The 8,620-nt window shown below is 45.3% G+C and overlaps 1 long non-coding RNA gene across 1 annotated transcript; it reads left to right on the top strand.

The window, feature by feature from the left end:
- The first annotated feature begins 4,623 nt into the window (after positions 1-4,623).
- Positions 4,624-7,534, top strand: LOC310694339. Its single transcript, XR_014519599.1, has 2 exons — positions 4,624-4,774; positions 7,071-7,534. It is a non-coding gene; the product is annotated as an uncharacterized lncRNA (long non-coding RNA).
- Positions 7,535-8,620: the final 1,086 nt, after the last annotated feature.

Below are 8,620 nucleotides of genomic sequence, written 5' to 3'. Positions count from 1 at the left end.
AGGTTACATACGCTTCAGGTTACAGACGCTTCAGGTTACAGACTCCGCTAACCCAGAAAGAGTACCTTGGGTTAAGTACTTTGCTTCAGGATGAGAACAGAAATCGTGCAGCAGGAGGCCCCATTAGCTAACGTGGTGCTTCAGGTTAAGAACAGTTTCAGGTTAAGAACGGACCTCCGGAACGAATTAAGGTCTTAACCCGAGGTACCACTGTATAATCTAAACAAGCTATAGCTTAGGGCCCCATTCTCTTGCCCCCCCCCCAAAAAAGGGGAATAACCTGGATGTACATGTCCAAAATATAAGATAAAAAACAAATAAAACCTACACACAGCAACAGTGTTTTATGTTGTGTAGGCTCCTGTGATGTAAGTCATGGGCCCCGCCTGCTAGCCTGCTCCCTAAAATATCACTGGTTTGCTAATTTCTATATACAGTGGTACTTTCGTTCTCAAACTTAATCCGTTCTGGAACTCTGTTGGACGTATAAAGGGCCCCATTACCTTCAGTAGCTTAGGGCCTCATCAAACCTTAATCCGGCCCTGTTCATACCCCAATTCCTGCCTTTTGACCCTTCCCTTTTCCCCTTTCATGGTGTGTAGAAACTAGGACTGTTCCCACAGAACTCCATCAGACTCCTGGCACCAATCCAGGGCCCCCCAGTCAGCTTGCCTTGCCATGTGGAAATTCAGGAATCGGCCCACACCACCTGGATTTGTTCAGTGGTGAGGCTAATGTTTATCTTATTTGTATTAAATTAAACATTGGTTTGGTTTAATTAAACATAGGTCCAGGAGGGGGCCAGAGGAAGAAGCATTGCATCTCCTCCCCACTGCTCTACATAAACCCCAAAATGTATTTTTCATTGCTTGACATTTTCCATAATCAGGCTGAAATAGAATTTGGCATTATTTTGCTTCATCCTTAGGTCTCCTGCCTGTCTCAATCACCAAACATGTGAATATGTTTCTCTCTTTCTCTCTTCCAGACAAAACACTATCTTTAAATGCTCTAATTTAAGCCCAATATGGGTGGCGCTGTGGGTTAAACAACAGAGCCTAGGACTTGCTGATCAGAAGGTCGGCGGTTTGAGTCCCCGCGACAGGGTGAGCTCCCGTTCCTCGGTCCCTGCTCCTGTCAACCTAGCAGTTTGAAAGCACGTCAAAGTGCAAGTAGATAAATAGGTAGGTAAGGTAAACGGCGGGAATGTAAACGGCGTTTCCGTGCGCTGCTCTGGTTCTCCAGAAGCGGCTTAGTCATGCTGGCCACATGACCCGGAAGCTGTACGCTGGCTCCCTCGGCCAATAAAGCGAGATGAGCGCCGCAACCCCAGAGTCAGCCATGACTGGACCTAATGGTCAGGGGTCCCTTTACCTTTACCTTTTATGCCTCAGCCCTAAGCACAAGAGTTACCTAAGCACGTCAAGAGAGCTCCCCTGTTCCTACCTACCAATATCAGGTTCTACTTTCGTGTTCCGTTCACCTCTGACCTTTAAAACATATGTTAATTGCCCAAAATATACATTTTCAAGGAACTAGGAAGCCCAAACAAATGGATTCCAATTGGCACATCTTTTGGGAAGGGTAACAACAGACGTCCCCCCAAAACAAAAGAATTTATTATTATATTTCACCATTGCGGCTAGAATCTTATTGGCAAAAAGGTGGAGAACGAGTACGGGACCCACCAAGGAATAGTGGCAGTTTAAAATGCTGAATATGCTGAATTGACAGGTATAATGAAGAGGATAAGAGAAAAGGGTGATAAAGAATATAAGAAGGATTGGAAAATGTTTATTGAAATTATTAAGAATCAGTATAAACAAGTAAATAACCTAGTGGGTCTTGAGTAAATGCAGCAGAATAGACGTTAATAGAATTTAAAGAAATTTGAAGATTAAAAATTTGGAATACGTGATTTAAAAGAAAAAGAAAAAAAACAGGAAAGGAGTGGAAGAGAAGTCACCAGGTATTTAGTTGTATGTTGAGATTCATATGAAAGTTGTGCAACTGGGGGGGGGTGGATGGAATGGGATGTGGGATGTGTGTTTTTCTTTTCTGTCTCTGTCTCAAAAATGCAATTTTTAAAAAATGGATTCCAATTGCCATATCCCCAGTTGCCACACTAGACTCACCTCCCCACACCTCCACGTCAGGTGTGGGACAGGTGGAGACTGGCTTTGGGGCTTGCTGCAAGTGCAAGTATTGCATTGAAGCCAGAGAAGGAAAATATCTTCTAAAGACCTGGCTCAAGTTGCTCCCACGAAGGATTTCGGGTTGCTTTCTTTTGGGTCACCTGGTTTCATCGTGACATCGAGTGACTGGCATGTGGGAGATGTATAAAGCCCTAAACAATTTCCCAAAGGAAGCCCTTTTTCTTCTCAATGGATGTGAAGAACATGATCTGCATTGGCTCCCAGTATGTTTCCGAGCGCAATTCAAAGTGTTGGTGCTGACCTTTAAAGCCCTAAACGGCCTCGGTCCTGTATACCTGAAGGAGCATCTCCACCCCCATCGTTCAGCCCGGACACTGAGATCCAGTGCCGAGGGCCTTCTGGCGGTTCCCTCATTGCGAGAAGTGAGGCTACAGGGAACCAGACAGAGGGCCTTCTCGGTAGTGGCGCCTGCCCTGTGGAACGCCCTCCCTTCAGAAGTAGCTATCCTATTTTTAAAAGTCATCTGAAGGCAGCCCTTCAGTTAAACATGTCATAAACTTATACAGGGAAATCCAGTAGGGAAATGTGGGACTCCACAGCGCCATCTGTTGTCACAGTGTTATATTGCATATACAATGCAAATACAGTGGTAAATTGGAAGCTGAACGGAATCCGTTCCGGAAGTCCGTTTGACTTCCAAAACATTTGGGAACCAAGGCACAGCTTCCAATTGGCTGCAGGAAGCTTCTACAGCCTACCGGAAGCCGCAGAAGTAGTGTCAGATGTTCATGTTCCACAGAACATTCGAAAACCAGAACAATCACTTTGGTTTTTGATCATCTGGGAGCCAAAACATTCGACTCCCAATGTGTTTGAAAACCAAGGTACAACTGTATAACACTTTTTCTTTACCAGTGTAGCTGAGTCCCCTGTCTTCATTTTGTGGAATTGTTTTGAAAAACTTTATATTGTTCAGTCATTTGTTGTTTTCCACCCTGGGCTCCTTTGGGAGGTAGGGTGCAACATAAACGTAGCAAATAAATAAACAAAATTTCCAGGGATTGTGGGGGCACTATGAAGCTGAATGTTGGAAGATTCGCTACAGATAAAAGAAAGTACTTCTTAATGCAGCTTATCATTAAACTATGGAACTCATTCCCACATGATTCAGTAATACACACCAACTTGAATAGCTTTAAAAGAGGATTTCACAAATTTAAGGAGAATAAGGTTATGAGGTCCATATAGTTAAAGCTATGGTTTTCCCAGTAGTGATGTATGCAAGTGAGAGCTGGACCGTAAATAAGGCTGATCGACGAAGAATTGATGCTTTTGAATTGTGGTGCTGGAGGAGACTCTTGAGAGTCCCATGGACTGCAAGAAGATCAAACCTATCCATTCTTAAGGAAATCAGCCCTGAGTGCTCACTGGAAGGCCAGATCCTGAAGCTGAGGCTCCAAGACTTTGGCCACCTCATGAGAAGAGAAGACTCCCTGGAAAAGACCCGGATGTTGGGAAAGATTGAGGGCACAAGGAGAAGGGGACAACAGAGGATGAGATGGTTGGACAGTGTTCTCGAAGCTACTAACATGAGTCTGACCAAACTGCGGGAGGCAGTGGAAGACAGGAGTGCCTGGTGTGCTCTGGTCCATGGAGTCATGAAGATTCGGACACAACTGAATGACTAAACAATAACAAGCTACTAGCTAAGATGGCTATACTCTGCCTCCATTGTTGAAAGCAGTACAGTGGTACCTTGGTTTTGGAACATAATCCGTTCTGGAAGATCGTTCAGCTTTTGAAACGTTCAAAAACCAAAGCATTTACTTACAGAAAACTCAATACAGAAGCCGCGTGGTACGTTTGACTTCTGAAACGCTTTCGAAAACCGAAGCAGTTACTTCTGGGTTTTCCGCATTCGAAAACCGAAATGTTCGACTTCTGAGATGTTCAAAAACTGAGGTACCACTGTAATGCTTTTAGATACCAGTTGCTGGAAAGCACAGAAGGGGAAACTGTGCTTGTGTTCAGGTCCTGCTTGCAGTTTTCCCATTGAGGCACCTGGGAGGCCACTATAAGAAGAAGAATTGGGCTAGGTGGCCCATTGACCTGAGCCAGTAGGCTCTGCTTATGTTCTTATTGGAATCCTGTTTCCAAGCTCTGTCCTAGGTCCCTGAAGATATATCTTCCCCAAAGTTCAAATATATTTCCCCCTTACCACGTTGCAAAGGTAATTTGTCATTTGCATCCCATCCCAAAGTGCTGGAATTTATGATTTCAGAGGAACAGATGTGAAAGGCTTCGGGACATGTACAAGCCACCCATTAAGCTGTCAATTACGTTGTTATAGAGTGCCGTGAAGAATTCACCAAGAGAAACCCACACGTTATTCAGTAACTGGAGATAACCATCTCTCGTCAGTCAGCACAATTAATGCAAATCGTTGTGTCATTAAGGCCAGGCATTGGATGCTGCGAGAGCCAATGGGGCTTCTCAGAACTCATCACCATTTCTGAAAGAGGGCATTGGGAGATGCTATAAAAGGTCTTTTATCTCAAGCTCTTCTCATTCGCTCAGAGACACCTGACTTGACCAACGCTTGACTCGGTGATCAATAGGTGAGTAGGGGGACCTCCTAGCTATTAATGGGTCTATCAGATGCAGGGAGAAGCGTTCTTAGAAGTTCAAAACCCTGGAGATGCTGTGGATTTTTCAGTGGCTAAAGGAAGTCCTTCTTCACACAGTGCATAGTTAAACTATGGAATTAGATATTATTTTTTATTATTATTAGGGACGCGGGTGGCGCTGTGGGTTAAACCACAGAGCCTAGGACTTGCTGATCAGAAGGTCAGCGGTTCGAATCCCCGCGACGGGGTGAGCTCCCGTTGCTCGGTCCCTGCTCCTGCCCACCTAGCAGTTCGAATGCACGTCAAAGTGCAAGTAGATCAATAGGTACCGCTCCGGCAGGAAGGTAAACGGTGTTTCCGTGCGCTGCTCTGGTTCGCCAGAAGCGGCTTAGTCCTGCTGGCCACATGACCCGGAAGCTGTATGCCGGCTCCCTCGGTCAATAAAGCAAGATGAGCGCCGCAACCCCAGAGTTGGTCACGACTGGACCTAACGGTCAGGGGTCCCTTTACCTTTACCTTTACCTTATTATTATTATTATTTATATACCGCCTTTCATCCGAAGATCTCACAACATAAAAATACAGGATAAAAGCACAAGAAGTCGTGGTGGTCACCAACTTGGATGACTTTAAAGGGGGATTAGATAAACTCATGGAGGAAAAGGCTATCAGTGCCTACTAGCCACAATAACGATGTTCTCTTTGAGGCAGTATACTTCTGAATATCACTTGCTGCAAATCACAGGTGGGGAGAGCACTCTTGTACTCAACATTTGACTGCAAGCCTCCAATGGGCATCAGGATGGCCACTATGTGAATGGTAGGACTTCTCTTATGTTCAAGTCAGTGAGTGAGTGAGTGGTTAACTCCATGCCCTGCCTGTGGTCTTCCTGCTTGAATCTGATTGGCCACCATGAGAACAGGATGATGGACCAGATGGGTCCTTGGCCTGATCCAGCAGGTCTCCACTGCATGTGGTGCATTTGCTCCATCACGGAACAATTCTTCTGGCAGCCCAGGTAGCTGTAGCTGATCAGACCATTGGTCCATCTGGCCTACTAGTAGCGGCTCTCCAAGGTGCCAGGCAATGGTTTGTCCCAAGTTTCCACAAACCAGTGGGCTACCGATGTTTTGAACTACAACACCCACCATTCCTGATCATTGGCCAGGCTGACTAATGGGATTGAAGGGAGCTGTAGTCCAAACTTTTTCCCCAAGCTGGAGGAAAGACTGGTCTGTCCTTTCAATTGGAGACTTCAAATGTGAAACCTTCTACTTGCAAAGCATGTGAGGTCCTGCCAACAGATAGTCCTTCATAAAGGACATAGAGCTATTCAGTGCTTTGATCAGATTATATATTTGCATAGATATACAGTCATACCTCGAGTTGCGTTTGCTTCACGTTGTATTTTTTCAAGTTACGAACGTGGCAAACCCAGAAGTGTTTGCTTCCGAGTTTGCCACTTTGTGCATGTGCAGGAACAATCTGTGTGCTTCGCGCATGCGCAGGAGTGCTCTATCATGTCACACACACACACAGAAGCAGCGCTCCACTTACAGACTTTTCAGGGTGCGAACGGCACCCTGGAACGGATTGCATCCGTAAGTAGAGGTACCACTGTATATGGAGGAACCTTTGTGTAATTTATTTGAATGTTTAGGATATGCACATCGTAGAATGGTAGAGTTGGAAGGTACACCAAGGGTCATCTTGTCCAATCTCGTCCAATGCAGGAATAAAAACATAGAAACATCGGAACATAGGAAGCTGGAAATACAAGATGCTTCCTTCCATGGAATCAGACCATTGGACAATATAGCTCAGTATTGCCTACACTGATTGGCAGTAGCTCTCTGGGGTTTTGTGCAAGCATCTCTCACTGTTCTACCAGGAGATGCCAGAGATTGAAATGGGGACCTTTGGCATGTCAAGCAGATGTGCTGAGCTACAGCTCAAGTCCTGATATCTCTTAGTATATGTATAGATATAGGTTTCTCTGGGAGGTTTAGGTTGGTGGTGGCAGAGAATACCTATAAATGTTTGTGTTGTTTGTAGGAAATCCCATAGCATAACATAAATCTGAATTCCTCACAGACCTTTTTCCTCCAGTCATTCCTGGAATTCAGTTCCCATCAGCCCAAGTGACCCCGGCAAATGGTCAGGGAGCATGTTTAATCATAACCCAGCATCTTCTGGAGGGCCGCCAAATCCCTTTGACTTCAAAGGTTCTGCTGTCTTTGAGCCCCCAAATGATGTCAGTCTCTATCTCTTTCTCTCTTCCCCAAGGGTTATCCAATCCACAGAAAAGATGAGCCAACAACAACAAAGAGGAAGCTGCTGCTGTTGTGGTGGTAGAGGCTGTGGGTGCTGCGGTGGCAGCCGCAGTGGCGGGGGATGTTGTGGTGGCAGCCGCAGTGTGGTTTCCTCTCAGCAGAGTCAGAGCAGCGGTGGATGTTGTGGTGGCAGTAGCGGTGGCAGCAGAGGTGGTGGATGCTGTGGCGGTAGCAGCGGCGGCGGATGTTGTGGTGGCAGCAGCGGCGGCGGATGTTGTGGTGGACAACAAAGTCAACAGAAAGTCTTCCCCCAGAAGCTGAAGTAGATGCCTTCAAGGATAGTTGAAATACTCAATTATTATCACCACTTCTTGCATATTCCCTTTCCTTCTTGCAAACCATAATTGGCTAAATGTGAATAATGTGAATGTTCAGACTTCTTTATTGAAAACTCATTAAAAGTTTCTGGCAAACCAAGATATCTGTGTGGTTGAGTTTTTCTGCTCCTCTATCTATATGTTTATGCCCAAGATGTGCTCATGGTGCATTGATTCCTACCCTTTAACCATGGGCTTCATTGACAGTAGGAAGCAGTAATTTTTTTAAATGCCAGTTGCATGGAGCCACAGGTCCTGTTTGCAGGGTTGCCATAGATATCTAGTTGGTCACTGTAAGATCAGAATATTGGTCTACATGGGACAGCAGGCTCTTCTCATGTTCTCATGACACTCTACCCTGGGTAACAACAGTTAAAGTGTTTATTCCAGAGATGAGTAGATTAATGGAATTTGTCATGATCCCAGAATCCATCAGTGACCAGACCACCAAGCTAAAGGATATAACTGTCGAACCTTAGCTCTGTCTAAGGAACTGAACTGAGTTTCTGACTCTGAGATGGATCAGGGTCCCAATAAACCTGAGACTGGCAGGTGGGAGCCCACCAAATAGATCCTACAGCACCAGGACTAATACCAGGGGTCACCAATGTGGTGGCCTCCATATGCCTTGGACTACATCTCTCATCATTCCTAACTATTGGCCATGCCAGTTGGCGCTGTTGGAGGTTGTGGTCCCCAACACCTGAAGGGCACTATATTGGTTATCCTTGGCCTATAGGGAACCAATAGTGAGAAAAACAAACCCCTGTATTGCAGTACAGAATAATCTGCTCAAATACAGCCACAACACGTGGCTAATGAATATAGTAAATGTATTATTACCAGCAGTAGAATGTCGTCCAAAATTTACAATTCATCAACTTCAAAATACAGTGGTACCTTGGTACAGTGGTTACATACGCTTCAGGTTACAGACTCCGCTAACCCAGAAATATTACCTCGGGTTAAGAACTTTGCTTCAGAATGAGAACAGAAATTGCATGCCGGCGGCGCAGCAGCAGCAGGAGGTCCCATTAGCTAAAGTGGTGCTTCAGGTTAAAAACAGTTTCAGGTTAAGAACAGACCTCCAGAACAAATTAAGTGTTTAACCCGAGGTACCACTGTAATATATATATCAGTCCATAACCAAGAAGTAGTCAATGAAATGAATTGCTGGCAGGGAACA

Source organism: Podarcis liolepis (assembly GCF_965112155.1).
Source record: "Podarcis liolepis genome assembly, chromosome: 15".
NCBI classification, from domain to species: domain Eukaryota; kingdom Metazoa; phylum Chordata; class Lepidosauria; order Squamata; family Lacertidae; genus Podarcis; species Podarcis liolepis.
Note: the sequence above shows the minus strand (reverse complement) of the source record. Positions and strands in the feature narration are given on the sequence as shown.